The sequence below is a fragment of the Musa acuminata genome, chromosome BXJ1-2, assembly GCF_036884655.1.
Source record: "Musa acuminata AAA Group cultivar baxijiao chromosome BXJ1-2, Cavendish_Baxijiao_AAA, whole genome shotgun sequence".
Taxonomy (NCBI): Eukaryota; Viridiplantae; Streptophyta; class Magnoliopsida; order Zingiberales; family Musaceae; genus Musa; species Musa acuminata.
The window spans coordinates 525,501-549,216 of record NC_088328.1 but is presented as its reverse complement, the minus strand read 5'-3'; the positions used below and the strand labels follow the sequence as shown (position 1 = coordinate 549,216).

Below are 23,716 nucleotides of genomic sequence, written 5' to 3'. Positions count from 1 at the left end.
CAACCTTTATTTACAAGCCTAAAGCGGCCACCAACCTAACTAAAATGGGATTATTAAGCCTTCGGTCGTCCCTCTACATGCTGTACAAAACATGAACATACCAAAAGACACGGACATACATAAGTATTACATCAAACATCATGTTTAGAAGTTTGTCTGTGACAGCCCGGTACGTGCGGTACGTACTGGTCCGACAGGTTATTGGTACGCAGACCGCCCGGTACCGCTACAGTGCTACAGTACTATACTGTAGCACTGCTATAGTATGAAAAAAATAAAAAATTATTCGGTACACTAGGGTGTACCGCTCGGTATGCCCTGATGTACCGCTCGGTACGCCCTGATGTACCGCCCGGTACACCGGTACCGTACCGTACTGTACCGAGCCCAGGTAGAAACGTCGGTACGGTATGGTACAACGAACCTTGGTTACAATAGAACCTAAATTTCATAGAATTGAGAAGCAATAATGTGCTTGATTGCATTAGCATTGTAATACACAATCACAAGGAACACTCGAGCAATCAGACAGAAAAAAAAAATCAAGGAAAAATATGATCAGCTATCAATCTTATTGGCAATAAGACAATTGGATTTGCTGCATGATACAAGGACATATTTATGTGTATTGCATACTTACATGCATGCTCAACCTTTTGTTGACAACAGTAGAGAGGAAAACTTGATGATGATGATGACGATCAGAAGACGGGGACATTTAGAAGGCTGATAATATTAACCCATTGCGGACAACCTGGCTTGGATGACAGATTTGGAATATTTCTTCCTGTTACACAAGTTTCTCAAGAATGTTAGGCAAAGCATGTAGCCGAAAACAACCTACAGAGAACAAATTGTAAAGACAAGAATTAACCATTGAAATATGATAGACCAATGCAACAAACTGTGGGGCAGTTCATTGTCTGGTGACATTCCTACTTACTTCAACCACGAGAGAATGCTTTCAGCTAGAACCGATCTCAAAGATGTCAGATTTGCTGTTCTGACATGGAAATATTAAAAAGGAGAAAAGAAGATCCATGCCTATTTTTGATATTCTACGTATTGCTACATTGTATACATTTGACACTTTTGTTCCATATTTCCCTGATGAGTATAGTTTATGTATAATTCAAACAAAATAGCTAGAGGAATATCAGTGACATGACCAAAAATAAATATTATAGGAAAGCGAGGGCTTAAGCTACCACAGCCTCTGCACCTTTCTCAGGTTGAAAAGAACACTTGATCACTAACTGAACACACTCAAAAACCCACCCACTGCCTGAACCCTGCAACTTCTTATGGATGACCCTCATGGGCAGGATGTTATGTTTTCCTCTGCTTCCGTCTTAGCGAAGACATAGCACTCAAGCCAAGGTTGTTTTGACCATCCTGAATAGAAGTAATATTTTCAACCAGCAATGAACCATCTTGAAGAGGTTCTGATGTTTTCTTCATATCATCAGGCACAGAATGGCCCGAAAAATTTTGAGGATCTTCAGAGATGTCAGAGGTTACCCTCGAGGGCCTTGAATTCTCAATTTGACTTGAAGTTGGTCAAGTTGCGTCAACTTGTTCGTCACTTTCGTCCAAGCAGAACCCACCACCACTGAAAAGATAGTCTCGAGATGTGTCATCCTCCGGAGCACGTTGTTTGCAGCCATCTCTATCTTCATGATCCATCTCTGCTGAACCCTGAATTGGACTGGCAGCCAGCTGGATCGCATCACCTTGTAGATCATTATCATCCAGACAGAATCCACCTCTTGAGAAAAGGTACTCTCTGAAAGAGCTATCCTTGGAAAATGTATGTGCTCCTTTGTCAACATCAGATAAATCTCCAACTCAACTCCTACTGTCATTCTCAATTTGTTCCTGCTCTGTCGTAACTCCTAGCAACTTACTACTGCTCGGGTTCAGTGTTCCATTACTGTCATCAACTTCAAAATCTTCTTCTGCATATTGTACTTGCATCAACGGCCTCATCGATTGGATAATTGTAAGTTCATGGAAACAAATTAGAAATGAAAGATGCTAATGACAAAAATTATGTTAATATAAATATACATGCATATATATAAACTAAAGAGCAAGGTTAAAAATATTGAGGTGTAATGACCTTATCGTACCAGTTTGATCACACACCCACAAAATGGAGTACAACCAACACCGACATGTTAAGCAATTTTAAATTATTTTATTCATGTAGTGAGGTTCTGGTATAACCATACTGCAAGTTAAACCCTGCTTAAGAGTTTTGAAGCAAGTTTAAAAACAACGATAAAACTACTATCCAACTAGCTGAGTGATGGCAGTCTTCTTTCAGGAAGTATTTAAAACAGAAAAACTATCTGGAATTTAACAACAAAAATAGGAAACACAACCAATAATCTAAAGAGATGAGTGCATCAGCATTGCAATATCATGGATATGACACGAGCAAACTTACACTGCACAACTTTGGCAGAACTTCAGGCACCTTGGAGTGATTTTCCAACTGAACATTGGCAGTATAATCATCACCATCATCAGTAGAATCAGAGTCTGCCTTTATTGGACTGCTTCTACCTCTGCCCTTTCCCCTTCCTCTTGCTCCTCTTCCCCTTCCCCTTCCCCTTCCTCTTCTCCCTTTAACTGTCCTATTCAGACTCTAAACGCTAGTATCATCTATATCATCTTTTACCAGTACAAGTGACTCTCCAGCCAGATCCTCTGAATAAATAAATTATTTCTCAGTCTTCTGCCCTCTCCATTGTCTCGGAACTTTCTTACCCCTTTTAGAGTTACCACCAGTAGAGTTCTTAGGTTTATATTCCTCTCCTGTAGAGAGTCCTGTGCATCGTTTTTTCCTAGAACTGAGCCCTTCTTTGACAAGTTCATCACTCAAATCAGATGACAAAGTGCCTGTAATTCCTTTCAAAGCCTTCTTAATTCATTGACTACGTGCTTTTGCAACCTCTCATTGAATGTATAAAATGCCTCTAGCCGCAGTTGCGTCTGTATCAAGAACAAAAGAATGAAAGTTGGATTAAGAACTTCTGAGTTCAGCCCAACATCTTAAGCAGATAAAATGGAACATATGGCAACAATCGTTAGGGGGCATGCCTTAAATCAGAAACAACTAAATGAGAAAGGTAAATACAAATTAGCTGTCAAATATCTGAGGATGATGTGATGAAACTAAGCAAAATTATCATAATGAAATAGAAAAAAAGCAAACAATATTTGCAATGACAACATTGCTTATGAGAAATGACAAAAACGTGACAAGTAACTGAAAACAAAAAGGCAAAGAAAGAACTAAGCTTTCAACTAAGAAGCTAAGGCAGGCGAGCGGAAAAATTATAAGTTGAATTAAATCGTACACACCAAAACTAGAACAAATAATTTAAAGGTGATTCAACTATAACTGTTCCACAAGATGAAGGTAAGTACTGAATATCAGTGATTTAAAAAGCGCTAGGCGCCAAAAGGCGCCAAGGTCCAAAAACGCCCGAGGCGCTAGGCGCTCGCCCGAGCGAAGCGAGGCGCTAAAATATAAAAATATAAAATATAATTAATAAATATAATTATTTAAAATTTTAAATAAAATATAAAAATATATAATATAATTAATAAATATAATCACATTAACAGTATAAACCTGCTGACGGAGAAACGAGGAAGCAACGACGAGCGGCGGCAGCAGCAGCGGCGGTAGCGGCAGCAGCAGCAGCAGCGGTGAGCGGCGACAGCGGCAGCAGCAGCAGCAGCGGTGAGCGGCGGCAGCGGCGAGCGGCGGCAGCGGGAAAGGGAAAGGGAGCGGAAGGCGCGAGCAGCGGGAGGCCTCGAGGGAGGCGCGAGCAGCGGGAAGGCTCGCGGGAGGGCTCGCAGGAGGCGAGAGGGCTCGCGGGAGGCGCGAGCAGCGGGAGGGCTCGCGGGAGGGCTCGCGGGAGGCGTGAGCAGCGGGAGGGCTCAAGGGAGGCGCGAGCAGCGGGAAGGCTCGCGGGAGGGCTCGCAGGAGACGCGAGCAGCGAGAGGGCTCGCGGGAGGCGCGAGCAGCAGGAGGGCTCGCAGGAGGCGCGAGCAGCGGGAAGGCTCGCGGGAGGCGCGAGCAGCGACAGCGGCGAGCAGCGGCAGCGGGAGCAGCGGCAGCGAGCGACGAGATCGCGATCGGGATCGGCAGCAGGTTAGTGTTGGGTTAGGGTTGGGGTTATATCGGTTTAGTTGGTTCGATTGAACCAACTAACAACCGAACCAAGACCGAACCAGACCTAAAATTCTGGTTCGGTTTACCCAGGCGCTCGCCTGAAGCGCCCAGCGCCTGGGCTCGGGCGAGCGCCCAGGCGGCGCCTGATTGAAGCGCGCCGCCTGAGACATTAGCGAGGCGCTTGGGCCTCGCCTCGCCTCGCCCGAGCGCCTAGGCGAGCGCCCGAGCGCCTAGGCGAGCGCCCGAGCGCCTTTTGCAATCACTGCTGAATATAAACCTTGTGTTTGTTGTACTCCTTTAAAACAGGTACAAGTAATTCATCAGCCTTCTGGGTAGTCCATCCAAACTTTTCCCAACACAACCTACAGACATTTACAAAGGTGAGTGGGATAAATATAGAAAATGATTTTTGAGGCAAAAGGAACAAATGCTTTAGTGTAAGTAGGATATAATCTAGTAGCCTTAATACTTATCATACAATGTTGTTAAAATCACATATAACTGTTGAGATTAGCTATTCTCAATGTTTCTAACATATCAACATCAATGATATAGAAAACTTGAAAGTTTTAGAAGAAGAAAGATAGCATAAATTTGGAAAGCAAAGTCAACATGGACTTGATTGAAATTCATCCTCCACCTTTAGCTATGGGATTTTTCAGCATGAATATCTGTTGTCATTTCCCTTTTCTCCTTTCTTCTGCCTTTTCCCTAATACAAATTCTTGTTCATTAGTCTCAAACACCAAAACAGCTACCTTTGTATGGTAACAATCTAAACAATTTGGTGCAGCTATACCTCTCTAACAACTGATTCCCAGATCGCTACTCTCCCCAGTGATTAGAGTTGCATAATTTAAAGAGTGTGAAATCATCTCAATGAATCACAGTTTTAGAAACTCGATCTGTCTAGACTTGTATATCATCTGCTTCTGTAAATGAAGGCAGCCCATGCTTCTGCTTTAAACTAAATCCCTAGATTATCATGATAAAACTGAAGGGTAGTGTTTTCGTAGATACTCTCTCCTTTCCAATGTCGATGCATACTTTAAAAAGCCAAACCACCTACCAAGTTCAAAATTTTCATGTAGTTGGCCTTATTCGAGCAAGATTCAGGCTGAAGAGATCTTAGCCTCTAGGAAGTTTCCTCGTACCACCTTCTCTTCTACGACGCCATGTTTACTAGGAGCATCTCATCCTCATGGGATACATCTATCTGAAACAACAAAGAAAATTCTCACCTCATCCACCACCTTCCACCAGAAAACTCACTTCCATTCATCACCGTTTGTCACTGACCAAATGAATGGAGACTAATGCCAGTCACCTCCTCAAGCATTTGGAAGCAAAGAAACAACATAATAATCTTCTAATATACTGATGCAAAATTTGACCAGAGATCTGCATGATTTGATCATCACAAATCTAAGCTATTCAAGGAAATATAAAGGAAACCCTCAACATGTTCTCAATCTTATTTCTCAAGATTCCTTCACCTGAGGAGGATTTCACTCTTTCTTCTCCATCATTATCATCACTCCTTGCAACCTTTTACAATCACAAAGAACTAAAGTTTTAATAAGCGATTTATCTTGTTAGGATATCACAAAAGGTAATACTTTCAGATGTTTTATCCAATGATTTAAAGTCTGGGGACACTTGAGGTTCCTGCTGGCCACCATTACAAGTCATTACATGGCATGCCAAACAGCACAGCTGTCGTGCTATCGAAATAGAAAAACAAAATATACATCCTAGCACTAAATCACCAAAATAAGAAACCTGTAACTCTCTAAGCCCACATCTCACTTTCCATGATAAAACTTCCTCTTTGACATCCTTTTGAAGATTATGTGTGGTAAATACAGGTAGCAACCATTCTTTATCCCCTGCATGACCACAGCCCCTGATAAATTCAGAGCAGCAGCTGATTCTACCCTTGCAACACAGCCAAAGTGCATTCAAGTGTGCAACCCCAGAACCATAAAGAAAAGTGTTGCCTCCTTTTAATGTATGAATTTACCAGTTTGATCCAGTCACTATATTCTTATTTAAAAATTATAAGTTATCATTAATTAGGATTAAATACTTAAAAATGATTTTTTTTGTAAATTCTAATCATCTTTGGCTTTTTTTTAAAAGAAAATTGGGAGGTACTAATATTCAGACATATGGTACGTCGACACTGACATAGTAGCCTGTTTGATATTGTAAGATCGAAAGATATATAGATGTCAAATTATGACTTACGAGTCACAAAAATGGCCTAAAGGTGAAAATTCTAAATCATTTCATCCTTGCATAAATAAATGATAAACAAGTGGTGCTCAAGTGATCAAGATGAAATGAGAAATGCTTAAAAACAATTGCATGAAGAGACTTAATCACTTGATTAATACATTCAGCCCTAAAAATCATTAACAATTCTCCGAAGCCAATTTTAATTTACAAACTTGACCAATTCACTCCCTTAACCTAGAAATACAAAGCAGAAGAAAAAAAACGTCCACATACTAGTCATAGAGCTTTCAAATCTAATAATCACATAAAAAAGGAAATTAGGTTCAATTGTTAAAACAACTATTAAGCATTGAAATATTTTTAGATTATATATAATTATGAGAATATATAGGGACATTTTGGAGTTATAAAGGTTCCCAGTGGGTAGCCAACCTAAACTGCTTAAGAATTGTAAATATCCACAAACTATATTTAAGAGATTTAATTTATTTGATATAGGTAAGTTTTAGTTCATTTACTTAATTATCGAGAATAGCCATCTTCCACAAAGTAAATATTCAAAAAAATTACATCATAGCATATAAATCCACTCATTCATTCACAAAGTAAGAACTTAGGAAAACCCTTCATCATAGCTGGAGTAGAATTAACAAAATTTCTTCAGCTATCAATAGAATTTGGTGACCTTTCCTTTATGGTAAAAATTATGTAGCCTTAATTAATGCTTAAGTATCTTAGACATAGAGAACATTCATTGCAATATGTACTAAATATTTAATATATTATTATATTAATATATCAAATGCATGTGCAAGCCTACTGAAGGAATCATTGCAGCTTACCTACCTCCTTCAGTATAATCACTTCCAAGAAGCAATGCCATACGGATTAGTTTGTCTTGATCTAAGCCAAGCTCGCACTAAATATCCTGAGATAAGAGAAAGAAATATTTGCAAAATCACAAACCTATGGGATGTATTCGAGCATTCTTCTATTTGACCATAACTATAACTCTACAAGAATGTGTTTTATGCACCAAACATCAAATAGAACTGGCTCTACAATCTACCAAAAGCAGCATAACTTGCTAATGACAAAGGCAAACACCATGAATAATTAAGTAGCTAAGAATTCAAGTGTATGTTCCTTGCCAATAGAGGACTAAAATGCAAAGGTACTTCTATGAAGATATGTTGCTGGTGCATGTTGGAACAGACTGGGTACAATACAGTACATTGAACTTTCTGCTCCAGACTATGCCCAACATATTAGCCCTCAAAATTCTGCTGAGTATGTTGTACAGATGAAGTAGAACTAAAGCTTTTGAGATAATTAGAGGTATAAATTTACTTAAAATATGGAAACTACAAGCTATTGATTGATAAGTTAAAGGAACAGACACCTTCACGAAGTATGTCTCAACATATTTCCGATCATCGATTATGTACTTGTAGACACTTCGAGCTCCAAACAAGAAGACATAAGAATCATTAGTTACAACACCATCAACAAGGTTTGTCATTTCTATATAAGCACACTGAGCTTCTGTTCTGTAGGTGCAATAATATAAGGCAAACCAAACATTTGAAACAGTTCCTACAATTTTTCAGAAAAGTAATGAGGAGCTGCATGTGTGCATTAACATTGCTTGCATCATAGCTCAGGATTGAGCAGATAACAATTAAATAAACCTTTTGCCAAGTGTATAGTATTGATGTTTACCAAAATTGTAGCTTTTATGCCAATGAAACTACCAAGGTGAGGGAAGAAGCTCCTAATAGAAACGTGAAGAACATGATAATTGAAGGGTCCTTTAATCTCTACTTTTAGTAAATGTTATCAGTTATGCTAGATATTTTAAGCATAAAATTACATAAACTCGCAGAGAACACAGAATGTCAGAAACTATATAGGTTAGATTCTTAAACTTTTTCTCCTAAAATACCAGAAAGGCCTGAAGAGCAACTGACACTCAGCAAACATCTCATTGTTCACACACTCAGCATCTCGCTCGAGCATTCTTTGCTCATTTCCAAGGTTCACACGTTCTTGTCTAAGGAGAGAGATTTCTTTGTCCAAACTAGCTTCTGATACTTCCATTTGATTGTTTAAGATCTGTGTACTATATCCAATATGATCAGATATAGTATTATCTTTCTCAGCAATATTCTGCTGTGATTTCATACCAGTGTCTATAATTTCTTCCATCAAGGAGCTATTTCCTGACAATGAATTATTATATCCTCTTTCAGGCGATACACTTGATCTAGATAGATGGCGACTGTCACGATTTGAGGAACCAACAACAACTTCAGATCCATCATCTGTAATCTTAGTGCTGGTATTAGGCCTTGATCTCACACAATTCCTCCATGGACATTCTTGAACAAGATTTAATTTGGACTTGATAACTAGCATCAAGAGATTGTTCCAACCAACTTGGGTGACCATCAGAAGGTTTGCTAGGTGGAATGTTGCCTCTTTGTGAAGTCATTACATTCTGTTCATCTTCTCTTCTACTTAGCAGAGATGATTCTCCATCCAAATCTAAACCAATCTAAACCAGATAAATTATATGAATCAAGATTATTCTTTGAAGAATCAGGGATCTGCAAATCATCCTCTTTGCAGCGATTATCCAACTGTTCATCATTACATGATGGACTTTCCTCAGCATCATTACCTAAATGAACACAAGTATTTGTCACCAGTTTGTGCAAAATAACCCCATCAGAGATTTGATCTTTCACTGATCTCATTAATTTTGTAACTGCTGAAGAATTGGTTGAAGAGTTTTGTTCCTTAAAATCTTCAGGGCTTCTCCTTATTGCTTCTTGTATATCAGCTTCTTCCTGAAGCATTCCTCTAGAAACATCTTTTACAAGTTTATCTAGAAATTGAGAACTTGTGTCAGGATTTTGACACACCCCTTCCTCCCAATCCACACCAGCTACTTCATAGCTGCTCTCAGCTAAAGACGATTGGTTTTTCTTCAAGTCACTTTTCGGACTTGCAGTTATATCAGCAAAACTATTTGGAATTTCAGAAATTTCCTTAACTAGACCTTCCTCCCAACTGCAATCAGATTCAGAATCATTTGTGCTCTTATCTGAATGAACACATTCCAAGGGTAAATTGGTTTTTTGGCCTCCAAAAATCAATTGCATGAATATATTATCATCATCCGTAGCTTTCTTCCCGCTGTCATCCTCTGAGAAGGAAATCACAATTGCACCTTCACTACCATGAATAGCAAGTTCATCCATGTAACCTCTCCTGTCTAGTGGGAGTGAACTACTTTTCTCAGTAAATGTTACACCTATTCCTTCATTACTTGCAACACTTGGGGAATGATTATTTCCAGAAAGACCTTCGGAGACATCAACAACATTTTTGGTGTGGGAAGCCACCCGATCTGAGGAGTTATCTCCCCTTCTTTTCTCCTGCTCATACTTTTCCATCAGATCTAAATTCCTCTGTAAATCACGAGTCATGCGAATTCCTAATCCTTTAACTCTGCTAACTCGAACAAGACCATTCTCATCACAATATGTCTCAACATCAGGTCCAAAATCCTTTCACGTTTACTAACAGAAACCTACTTAACCAATTTAGGTTGACTACTAAGCAAGCTGCATTTTGCTGAATTTGAAGTGCTTTGTTTTGCCAATGAATAATGATCCCCATTTTCACTGTTTCCAACTCCTCTTGATGCAAGAACCCTAATATAGAGCACCAATAGTAGAAAAGTGACCTCAAATAGAGAATGAACTGTTTTACCACCTATGAAATGCTAGTTAGCAGTTAGCACATTAAGCATCATGATCAAGACGTAAATAAATGCTAGTTAGCACAATAAGCATCCGATTTCAGCAATCAATCAAACCACTACAGCGCCAATATATTGGTTGGCACACTGGTCTACACCATCTAGTACCACTGAAAATGTAATGAAAATTAAATATATACTGATTGGTATTAATTTATATAGTTTGATGTCAGATCGATACCAAACATGTGTAGTTGCAGGAATAAGTTTTATCAAATTTTAAATGTTGTATTTTGTAACTCCAAATCATGGAGTTTTATCTAATTTATAACTCCAACACATATAGTTCAGCACAAATCAATGTAATTTGTGGAAATCATATTTTTGTTGATGTAGGATACTACCATGGGCTTCCTGTAATAGGAGCACCACAGTATGCTGCTCCACCACCCAGGAGCAGTGGTTTTTTGGAAGGATGCTTAATGTTTTGTTCTAATAATACTCTGTTCCCGAAAAAACTTCTGAATCACTCCTTCCTTCTGTTTCTGTGTTTGTCGGAGCAAAAGGAAAAATTGGAGTCTTTCTCTATTTTTTGTATGATTAAAGTATACAACAATAGAGGAATATGACATTTCACTGATGAAAAAAGATTAAATGGAAAAGTGAAAATCAAACAGTATATGCAATCAAGATTTGATGCATTGCATGGCATACCATCCAAAATAACATGAAACGACGTGTACCAGTTTGCCCACTGATTGGAAAGTGATAAGCCTGTTTCAGATCGTATGCAAGAATCACATTCGGTATCAGCAAAGTATGGATGATATGTCGTTCAGTACCTTGAAAACTCATGTTGTATTGGACAAAATTTGATCGATACCAATCTAAATCGGCTCAAGTGAAACCCGAATACTCGAATTGACCATTGAGGCCTCTTTTGGAACTTTAAATCCTCATGTTTTCCCCTTTTCACTCAGTATTACTCTCATTCACTCTCATTCTCATTCGCTTTCTCACTCATTCTCGCACTTTTATTTGTGAAAGTTCATGATCGGTGATTAGTGATAATCAAGATATTGATTTAAATAAAGGAGGGATTCGAACTCAAGATATGATGGAATTTTAGTCTAATTTAAGATAGCATTTAGCTTTTTTCTATGTTTTATCATCATTTTGTATAAAGATTAAACGTGATTAAGGTCATTCTCTTATGTTTAGTCTCAACTAGGTTTATTCTCTTATATTTAGACCTAAATTAGGGATATTTAGGGTCAAATTGGTGGTACTAAAAAGATAAATTCACTTTCTCATCCTTATGTTCATGCCTCATATACACTATATTCTTATTTAAATATAATAAGTTATCATTAATTAGGATTAAATACTTAAAATTTTCTTCTATGAATTCCAATGCTTTTTTAAAAAGAAAATTGGGATGTACTAATATTCAGACATATGGTACGTCAATACCGACTACACTACATCGATTTGTTCATGGGCCAATACCACCGATCAACACGATACTGTGATCCATGATTGGATCATCTTAGCATGTATCCTATTTATTCTTTTCTTGTGTTGAGTTTTTACGTGGAAGAGGAACTTGGATTTGTAAAATGTATTTGTAGAGTTTACTTGAAATGAAGTTGTAAAAAAAACTTCAAATCACCTTCATTTTTCTTCAACAACAAGTTTTGAAAGTTGTAAAAAATTATTTTAATGTTGTTGCTGCTAAGATAAACTTATTTCTAGAGCTTTTTAGCATTCTTTGCAAGTTTCCATTACTATGAATATTATCTAAACACCAATTGCTGATATTAGTGTCATTTAACTAATAAACATGTAAGAAAGTAAGAAGATAAATGATAATACTCATAAGTTAGATCAACATTCCAACATTGCGTGAGACAGTGATTATTTACACATTCATGTTCATGTAATCATGAATGCGTTCATGTGGGATGTAATGGTCATTCGTTCATTTTAAATCAGTTTCTATCTGGGCAAATTCTAGAATTTACATTGCCACCAGAGAATGCAATTAGATGCGAAAAGTCAAAAAAAAAAAAGAAACTAGCTACGTTTACTTCATCTACAAAAAATATAGAGAAAAAATATGACTAGACTTCTAAACGAACTCACATAAATCATTTCTTCATTTTCATCATTGTCGTCCTCCGCTTCATCCAGACCACCCTCGGATGTAAGCACATTCTTATTGATCTCCATCTCTTCCTCCGCAGCAAGGGATGCGGCCAATCTTGATGCGACAGAACAATGTATTAGACATTAGTAACATAGCAAAAGGATTGTTTTGGGTCGTGACGGAGAAAGAAGAAGAGCGAAAACTACGGACATGACATTGCTCACAGCTCATCTAGGTTTTCCTGGGAAGAAACCCCTGATTCCATATCACCACGAGGTAGAACGCTGCTTCCTTCAGCCCCAATTTCGTCATTCGAATCCAAGACCTTTTTCCCCTTTGTGTCCTCGTCCGTAATCTGCTTCTCCTTCGATCCTTCCTTCTGCTTCTTGATCTCGGCTGCCAATTCTTCAAGCCTCTTCGCCTTGAGCTATATAGGTCAATGCATACAATCAGACAACTGAAAAGAGGACGGAGGGAGAGAGAGAGAGAGACAAACGCGGTTGAGGAGGAGCTTCTCGGCGGTCTTGCGGATGTTGGCACGGGGGCGATCGCGGTGGCGGCGACGGCCGGCGACCGTGCGGCGCTTGAGGGCGGGGGTGGCGCCGTCGAAGACGAAGACGGGTTTGGTGCGAAGGAAGAGGAGCTTGCAGATGCGGCGGAAGAAGCCGAGGAGGTGGGCGTTGCGCACCATCTCCCCCTTGTCGGCCCGCATCGCCTTCAGGATTTTCGATGGATTCAATGCGTTACAGATCGAAATAAACGGCCGTGATTCAATGATCGGGACTAGCGGTCGATCACGATGTCGTCTAATTAATTTGGGGGCTTCGGAATCCAAAATAAGAAACAGCTTACATTAACCAATTGGATTCGATTCAAGAATCACTATGTCCATTCGCGCGCCCATTATATATATATATATATATATATATATATATATATATATATATATATATATATATATATATCTCCTCTCTCACTCTAAGTGACTTTTACTTCCTACCTTAAGATTTTCCTATTATGTTGACGATATTATTTTTGGTTCTTCGGATGAATATATGAATTATTTGCCAAATGTATAAGTCATGAATTTGAAACGAGCTTAATGGGATAATTAACCTTCTTTTTAAGATTACAAATTAAACAACTTAGTAATGGTATATTTTTTAATCAATCTAAATATACATTAGAATTGTTAAAATGATTTAACATGGATGGTTCAAAAGCTATAAACACTCCTATGAGTACTTTTACTAAGTTAGACATGGATGAAAGTGGTGAAAGCTTTGATCAAAAAAATATAGGGGAATGATTGATAGTTTATTTTACCTTATCACAACTAGACCGGATATCGTATTTAGTGTAGGACTTTGTGTTAGGTTTCAAGCTAATCCTAAACTATCTCATCTTAAAAGTGTTAAAAGAATCCTTAGATATCTTAAAGGAACTCTTAATTTAGGATTATGGTATCCAAAATCCAATAATTTTGATTTAATAGCTGATGCAGATGCCGATTTTGACGGATGTAGGATAGATAAAAAAAACACATTTGGAACATGTCAATTTTTAGGACATGCACTTGTTTCTTGGACTTCCAAGAAATAAAATTCGGTTGCACTATCTACGGTGGAAGCCGAATACATAGCTGCAAGTGCATGCTATGCACAAGTTGTTTGGATGAAAAATACGTTGGAAGGCTATGAAATTTACTTAAAGAACATTCCCATAAAATGTGATAATACAAGTGCTATTTGTCTAACCAAAAATCCAACTCAACACTCTAGAACTAAGCATATTGACATTAGGCATCACTTTATACGAGATCATGTCAATAATAATAATGTCATTCTAGAATTTATTAATACAAAACATCAATTAGCGGATATTTTTACAAAAGCCTTAAATGAAGATCAATTTGACTTTATTAGAAGGGACTTAGGCATGTTGAATTGTCCTTGTGAATGAGCTTGATTGTATATATTTTTCAAAAAAATTTCATCATCTTTTTTATTTTTGTGGATTTGACTTCTTTCTTATTATTGTAAACCTCTATGCTACCTTGACATGCGTTTGACATTATCCTAGTATATGATGTTTGATGTTTCTTTCTAAAATTTTGTCAACATTTTGATGGCTCCTTCATGTTATTTTGGATGATTTGATGTCTTCCTTGAATGATCAATATTAATGCCAAGTTGAAGCTTGATGACTTGTGCAAAATATGAATTGCAAAAGCTTGTATAATGCAAATGTCTTATATGCATCGACAGCATGACTTATATGAATTGCAAAAGCTTGTGTAATGCAAATGTCTTATATGCATCGCAAATGTGATAGCATGACTTATATGAATTGCAAAAGCTTATGTAATGCAAATGTCTTATATGCATCGCAAATGTGATAGCATAACTTATATGAATTGCAAAAGCTAATATGTTGCGTAATGCAAATGTCTTATATGCATCGCAAAAATGTCTTATATGCATCGTAAAACTGTTTGAGAATATCGCAATATGAAAGTTTTTAGATTGGTTGTCGTTTCATCTCATGATCATATGAAATCATACCTTACATTTATATCATAAGATTTATGTTGAAAGTTCATATCTCTTGTCGAAATGATAATTATCTTTTGTCATTTGACATGAAAATAATTTTCATAGCTTGAAATTTTGAGGAATACGAAGTTTCATATTTGCTCATGCTTATAGAAAATAACGATAAGTTCAACGGATAGAACTTATCGGTTTAGACTTGAATTCAAAGAAATTGAATTCAAGAGTTTTTATCTTCTCATTATATGACATGTAGATAGGGGGAGTTATGTTTAACTCCATCATCAATTGATTGTCATCATAAAAAAAGAGGGAGATTGTTGAATCTCATATTTTGATGATGAAATTAATTGATGGGTTAATTGATCTAATCCATATTATTGAGTTAAGTGTGCAGGATTAACTATGATAGCTTGAAGACATAAAGCAAGTCTACCAGAGTCAAGTTCGATGGGTGTTCAAGAGTCTGCCGAAAGTTCGAAGATTTGTCGGAGATGCTACTAGAACCAACCGAGAAGAAATCGGGGACTTATCGAAGTTTTTGGAAGTTTGCCGAAGAGATCGTCGGAGGTTCGCGGAGATCACCGAGAAGGCTCCACTACTCACTGAACTCGCCACAAGATCGAGAGCCTATTGGGAGTCCGTCGGAAGAAATCCGAGGGTGTATCGGAAGTCCGTCGGAAGATCGTCGAAAAGCTCACCGGAAGGAGACTCGACGTTTGCCGGTTAAAAACTTACTTAGGACTATGTTTTCAGTTACGTAGTTTGCATGTAATTAGGGTTAGGATTATGGGATAATCCTATATCCTGGTTAGGGGCCAACTGGGCCCGAATATGACTTGGTTTGGGCCAGATATGAAGCCCAACCAGTGACACATAAGGTCGGGCGGTGGAACCACCGAACTAGGCGATGGCACCACCCAGAACCCGAAGGATCGGGCGGTAGTACCGTCGGACTAGGCGGTGGCATCGCCCAACACTCGAGAGGTCTGACTGTGGCACCGCTAGTACACTGTCAGTGTCAAACATTGACAAGCGGTGGCACTACCACTAACAAGCTGTCACGGACAAACTTTTAAACAAGATGTTTGATGTAATGCTCATGTATGTCCGTGTCTCTTGGCATGTTCATGCCTTGTACATAATGTAGAGGGGCGGCCGAAGGCTTAATAGTCCCATTTTAGTTGGGTTGGTGGCCTCTTTAGGCTTGTAAATAAAGGTTGTGTCATGTGGACACGTGCGAGAGATTCTCGGTCTGTAATGGACCATTTTACCCCTTGTGCCACTGTTCATAGCTTGTAAAGTCTGTTTGTAATTTGCATTGTCTATGAAGTATTTTTCGGAGATGTTTGCTTGTGGATCCCGATTGAGGCGTTCTCTCTAACCCGTTCTCTCTTTTGGTGGTCCTAAGGGACAATGGGAGGCTTCGGGGAGGCTGACCTTTGCGGACGGACATGCAAGGGTGCCGCACGACTTAGGCAAAACCAGCTAGGTCCGTGACATATGGTATCAGAGCGGGACAAGCACTCATAGAAACACTTAGCATGCAAACGTGGGGGACCTAGCGGGGCTGCGTTGAGGGCAGTCAGCACACGCGCGACCGTTTGGGGGAAAAGGGGCATGGAGATGTAGGGAAAAGGAGTCGCTCGGAGGAGCGGGCATCTGACATTGGCATTCAGAGGAATGGCCAACCCTTCGCGCAAGAGGCACCACGAGAACAGGAAAGCTTGGAAGAATGTGGAGCGCATAAAGGTTGAGATGGCTGAGTTTGAGCTACGGCTCAACGTTGACAACTATACTTGATGGTGCTCAAGACAAGAGAGGCGCTTGGTAAAGGATGAGACCATCCAAGGTGGAATGAGTTGCTCAACGACCAAAAGAGTTATGCAAAGCTCACAGAGGTGAGGGGAATTGCTAACTCGAAGAATTTGGTACTCATGCATGGGCTTATATGCGGACGATGGAATGTTCGTGGCCATCCCAAGGCGCCGAAACTCGGCACCATGGAGCATTGAAACTTTCTCTTTGGCATGCGAAGGATACGTCCGTAGGAGGCTAAAGTGTGCAACGAGTTTAGCATGTTGCTAGGCCTTGAGGGGTGCAGTGGGGACTGTATTGACGGGGAGTCGCAATCTAGCAAGTGCGTTTGCAGGAGGCAGAACAATGCACAGTTTGTTCAGCAGATCGGAGTAGTCCAAGGGGATGGTGGTCTCTGAAACGAAGAGAGATGTTGCTCCAACGGGATAGTTATCCAGGAGGGATAAGTCTCGGCTCTCCAGAGGGAGAATCATGTGGGATGGACCTCACATGTTGAGGAGTACCTCAAGAAACAACAACTCCACGAAGCTCGATGGACTAAGCAAGCGGCGAGGAGTCGTCGCATGATCTCGCTTGAGAGAATGCATTGGTGGATGCATTGCGAGATCAAGTGGGGGAGCGACCCAAAGCAACTTAAATGAAGGCACACTTGGAGTCGATGTGGAGATCGGACTTAAGGGAGGGCTGACCCGTGGAATGGTGGGCGCGAGGGCCATCATCAACTAAATGTGAGAACGAGGAGTGGAACAACTTGGGTGTAACTTGGCGAAGTACTCAAGCCGCATGAAGGGAGCTAGTATAGAAGTTGGAACGTGGAGCAGAGGCACAGTGCTTTCCTTAGACAGAGGTCAAGGACATGAACTCTTGCAGAGGCAAGAGTAGGATCATGTTGTTCCATGGGTCCTTCATTCTGACGGAGCGGACTCATCTTGCATGGTGCCAAAGACGAAGGGAGCTTCGGGGCACATGCACCTTATCTCGGAGAAACATTTGATGGAGGAACTAAGGCGATTCAATTTGCGGAGGCGAAGTTGGGTACATAAGGCCTTAGCACGGGGCAAGAGGACGTAGAGGCGGGTACTCTTGAAGAATATGCCATAGTGTTGCCATTCGAGTTGCTATAAAGGAAGCGGTGCGCAGCGGAGATTGTGCTGGTAGGGGCAGAGGCCCAGGATCCAGACAATGGTGCACAAACTACAGTGAAGTCGGTGGACTTCGGGAGCTACTAGGCGACGGACTGTCCTAGAGCGGTGCTTCATCTAGGTGTGACCCAAGAGTGTGTGGATGAAGGTCGATTGCCAAAGGGGCGAACAAAATCGAAGGTGGAGAAGACCCTGCGATTTATTGTCAGAGGCCATACATGGAGGGTTCACAATTCGAGTTTATTCTACAAGGATCAGAATGCAATGGAGATGTCACCAGGAGGCGACATGGTGCAGCGGATCGTGGTGGAACAGTTTGTGGCAATGCGATACACACGACTTAGTCCTGGGAGGGACTGGATCATATGGAGGTATGATCGGGAGCTACTGGAAGCTCCACTTCGGTGAACAACACGATGGCAAGAAGGGCTATGGATTCAAGGAGTGAAGGCCATGGTACCGCAGAGACGGGTCTTCCGGGCGTGCATCGAATTTTGCATCGGATGAAAACCTTGGTCATCAGCATATGGGGGCTGTGTTCCACTAAGGGAAAAGTTCGAATGCAAGTACTAGTGAGTTCCATGGGAGGGACTTGATCATGAAGAGGTATGATCGAAGCAGCTAGAGAGTTGGACTGCTCCAGAGCTCATATTCGCTTAAGGGAGCCCGGCAAGTCAGAGGACAAGGCCGAGTAAGTGAACGTTGCTACCAAGAAAGCTAAGGAGAACAGAATCGGTGCAAACCCTACAACGTGATGGCAGAGGCCATGCATGGGAGTTACAGTCTATCTTTCCATCGACCAAACAGACTGCTTGGAGAACACAGAGGTGTTGAAGCAGGGGGTCGAAAGGGGCGAGGAAGCGACGACGAGTCCAGAGGGACTTAGCTACCCAAAATCAAGCAATCAGTTAGAATGGAGGTGGACTCGGAGGAGTGTCATAGAGGCATATCTACTGATTGTGAAGAAAAGGGATATAGATGCGAGGCGACGGATAGTAGTGCCATGGGCATGGCAGCGCCATGGTACCGCAGAGGCGGGACTTCCGTGAAAGACATTAATCCCTTGCTCTCATGGAGGGAGAGCGCTTGGTCGTGAAAGGGGCCGAGGAGGTGGAGAATGCAGAGGCAATCTCCAAGTACCGAGACAAGGCTGAAGGGCAGAGGCCGAAGAACTTCGTAAGACCGGTGTCAATGTGCTTCTCATCAAGATAGCCGAAAGTGAAGGACTTCGGGTCATGCAAGAGTGCATAACCAAGGAACGAAGCAGGCAGTACGCGGTGTTGTACCTTTGCTACTCAGAGGAGTAGGCGGTAGGGTTGATGGAGAAGACGGTACAATCCCAGAGGCGACCAAACCTATGAGAGAACTACTCCAAGTTGGGGTGAAAACTTCCTGCATTCCAGAAGTTCAATGGCATTGAGAATGTGAATCACAGTAGCTAACTCAACGTAAGGAGTGCAAACGCATCAAGTGCTTTAGAAGTGCGAGCAAAGAGCAGGCGAAGGCCAATAACCAGCTCGATGCATGGAGTACAACCTCAAGGAGGCGGGCGAAGTCAAGTAACCTTTGCATTCTCAACTCTTAAGAGAATGGGCGAAACCGAGTACCCCAATTCTCTTATCTATCCAGCAGAGGAGCTCTATACAAGTTCAGAGACCCTTTGAAGATAATGGAATACAATAGTTGTCAAATCCTCACCAATGGTGATCAGTGCTACTGAGAGTAGATTGTCCGCTTCATTTTCCAATGAAATGCCAATCGAAAGCGGTAGTGATGCGAACATACTGGGATGTGACAACTAAGTGAAGGAAGAGTCAATGAGCAAATTTTATGGAGGAAGGACCCAAAACTTCAGAAGTTTGCGAGATGATGCTCGTTAAAGCTCCAACAAGCATCCACCCAGTTCAAGCAGCATGAGGAATTTGAGAGACTGGCGCAGTAAGGATGGTCTTTTCCTTCATCTGGGGGATCCGTAGGAATCAACAATGATCAACACAACTCAGCCAACCCCACACCAGAGTCAGAGTCATTGGTGAGTTGCAGCAGCATGGCAGATCAAAGGTTCGACTACTCAAAAATAATAGCGGAGAGCAGCTGGGAGCCAAGAGGCGCATTGTAGCTGGAGCAGAAGATTGAAGACTCAGCAAAGGCGAGGAGTTGCAGTGTCGACAAAGGCTTCAACGAGGACGTCGAAGGAATAAGTGGGGGAGAATGTCACGGACAAACTTCTAAATAATATGTTTGATGTAATGCTCATGTATGTCCGTGTTTCTTAGCATGTTCATGCCTTGTACAGAATGTAGAGGGGCGGCCGAAGGCTTAATAGTCCCATTTTAGTTGGGTTGGTGGCCTCTTTAGGCTTGTAAATAAAGGTTATGTCATGTGGACACGTGCGAGAGATTCTCGATCTGTAATGGACTATTTTACCCCTTGTTGTGCCACTGTTCATAGCTTGTAAAGTCTGTTTGTAATTTGCATTGTCTATGAAGTGTTTTTCGGAGATGTTTGCTTGTGGATCCCGATTGAGGCGTTCTCTCTAACCCGTTCTCTCTTTTGGTGGTCCTAAGGGACAATGGGAGGCTTCGGGGAGGCTGACCTTTGCGGACGGATACGCAAGGGTGCCGCACGACTTAGGCAAAACCAGCTAAGTTCGTGACAAAGCGGTGGCACCGCCATCATCGGGAACCCAAGAGAATTAAAAATTTGGAGCCCAAATTTGAATCCTCTTAGGGTCTATAAATACCCCTCAATTCTCAACAGAGAACACAACTTTTTGAAAAGCAATAGATTGAGACAAAAGCCTTTGTAAAGGTTTTAGCAAGCCTTATTTTCAATTGCTTGAGTGTTCATCTCCTTCCTTTTCGTTGAAAATTTGTTAGAGTGTGAACCACTTGTAAAAGTTGTAAGAGGGGTATTTGTCCTTCTCCTTTAAAGCGATTTGCTAGTGGAAGTTGGGAGCCTAATCGAAGAAGGCTTCGCAAGTGGATGTAGGTCATTTGACTGAACCACTTTAAATTGGTGTGTTCCTTGAATGTGTGAGTACTTACCTTTCCAAAATTGTTATTTACACTACAGCAAGCTTTTGTTTTCATCTTCTCACTTTACTCAAGTTATTGTCGAATTGAAATCTCCTTATATTTATGAATTCGGTTTCAAACTTACAAGTTTTAATCCGCTGCACTGATTCACCCCCCCTTTAGTGCCACTCCGATCCTAACACAACCATCTTATGACCACATGCTTTAAGAGTGATATTTTCAAATCGCGTCAAGTCCTTAACCTACATGCTATCATGGATTCATCATCTACCATCGTTGAACCCACCGCCTTCACTCAAGCCCAAAAATCTCCGCATTGGCATACAGCCATGTGTGAGGAATATAATGCCCTCCTCCATAACTCAACATGAGATCTAATACCCTTTCATCATTCATAAAACATCATCGAGTGTAAGTGGGTCTTTCGAATTAAGCGGAACCCAAATGGCTATGTTGCCCGATATAAGGCACGCCTCATCACCAAACGGTTTCATCAACGACCTGAAGTTGATTTCACTGAGACGTTTAGTCCCATTGTTAAGCCCACTACAATTCAGCTTATCTTAAGTCTGGCTACCACTAAAGGCTGGTAATTACGATAATTGGATGTTAATAATACCTTTTTATAGGGGTCTCTAACCGAAGATGTTTTTATGCAAAAACCTCCTAGTTTCACTTATCCTCAGTATCCAAAGCATGTTTACAAACTTCGGAAAGCTATTTATGGACTTCGTTAGGCTCCAAGAGCTTGCTACACTGAACTTAGCTCCTTTTTTACTTCCGTTAGCTTTCTCAACTCCAAATCTAACACCTCGTTATTTCTACGACACCATCATAGAGACACAATATATATTCTGGTATATGTGGATGACATTATTATCACAGGCAACAATCCCGTCAAAATCCAAGCGTTTATCGAACAGTTGGCAGATCGATTCTCACTTAAAGATCTAGGACCCTTGAACTACTTTATGGGCGTCAAAGCTACATTCATATCTTCAGGTCTCTTTTTATCACAACGAAAGTACATTCAAGATTTGTTATTAAAGACAAACATGCAGGATGAAAATGCAGTTATAACTCCTCTCTCTACTAATGGTTCTCTCAAATTATCTAATGGAAGTCCTACTACGGAACTCACTTCATACCGCCAAATTGTTGGCCCTTTACAGTACTTAGCTCTCACTCGTCCAAACATCTCCTTTGCAATCAACAAATTATTATAGTTTATGCAAAGGTCAAACGAATTCTGCGATATCTTAAAGGGACCCTCAATCATGATATCTTTCTTCGTAAACACTCTTTACATCATCTTCATGCTTTTGCCGATGCTGATTGGGTAGGTAACTTTGATGATAGAACATCCACATCAGGGTATATTATCTTCCTTGGTACTAATCCAATCAGTTGGAGTTCTAAGAAGTAAAAGACAATCGCATGGTCTATAACTGAAGTTGAATACCGTGTCATTACCACGACCACTATAGAACTCAATTGGATCACAAATCTACTCCAGGAACTCAACATCAATTTCACTCCTATAATATATTATGATAATATCGGAGCTACCTATCTATGCGCTAATCCGGTGTTCCACTCCCGCATGAAACATATTGCTATTGACTTCCACTTTGTACGAGATCAAGTTGTCCGCTGTCAACTTTATGTTTCTCATGTCCATATGGCTGATCAATTAGCTAACTCACTTACGAAGCCTCTCGCTTGTAAACTTTTTGTATTGCATCAATCCAAGATTGGTCTCCTTAATAGGAGCACCATCTTGTAGGGGCATGATAGCAGATAAGATTTTCCTAATTGTATGAGAAAATCTCTCTACTCTATCGAAAAAAATCCTTCCTCTCAACTTATATAAATAGGAAGATAATATGTTAGATAGCTTCTTCAATAATTCTTCCTTCTATCTCATCTAACATAATACACTCCTTTTTTTTGTTTTTTCTTCCTCTCTTTCTTCGAACCCAATGGCTTCCCCTTTCTCTATCTTTCTCTCTCTCTCTACTACTACTACTACTATCATTGCTTGGTATACTGATGCTTGCGATTCCACTTGGTTAATGATGCTATATCACTATCTTGTATTCTGCTTGACCGAGTATCCATTGATATATACATCATATTGTTCTAGCATCAGTACCTTTCACCTACTCCTACATTATGCTTATTTGGTCCTTAATTAGAGGTGGGATCGCTTAGCTAATTATGATGCGTGTTCTCAAAGATCTATTGACTTGACTGAATTCTAAGCTGAGTTCTGACTTCTTGCTATTGTTATTGACCAGTTAGGTGCATGCCAGCATAAGTGCTCTCTTCATCAACTGGATCTATTGCTTGAATAATCCTTTAGTTTATTTGTAGCTTGTTTAACCGGTTTACACAAACTTAAGTTGACTTGGTTGTAAATTTTTTTTTTGTTGTCTTTTTTCTGCTCTTGCCAAGTCAAAGCATGTTGTTCTTTGGTGAGATATTCATAGCTTCCCAATAAAAAAAAGACAATATTGAGTTTATATCTTATAATTATATGTTTAGCATCTATATTCTTCCAAAATTAAAAAAAAAAACATAAATGTCGACATTATGATTAATATGGCATCAATTATTTGACTCAGTTGAAACTCAAAATACTCAGCATTTTAAGTACATTAATATCTTTAACTCAGATCAACTAATAATAACTGAAGTTAACCATGGTTAAGCTAACTTTAATAAATGGACACATTTAAAAGTGGTAAGCTACTTGCTGCGGTCAATAACCCTTCCAACTTTGCTGATTTCCATCCCGTCTTTTGTTGCACCAT

At 40.2% G+C, this 23,716-nt stretch overlaps 2 pseudogenes; both read right to left on the bottom strand.

Moving 5' to 3' along the window:
• The window catches only part of LOC103975195 (ARM REPEAT PROTEIN INTERACTING WITH ABF2-like), a 21,538-nt pseudogene extending 20,219 nt beyond the window's left edge, over positions 1 to 1,319 (bottom strand).
• LOC104000809 (DNA repair protein UVH3-like) lies at positions 800 to 23,716 on the bottom strand (annotated as a pseudogene).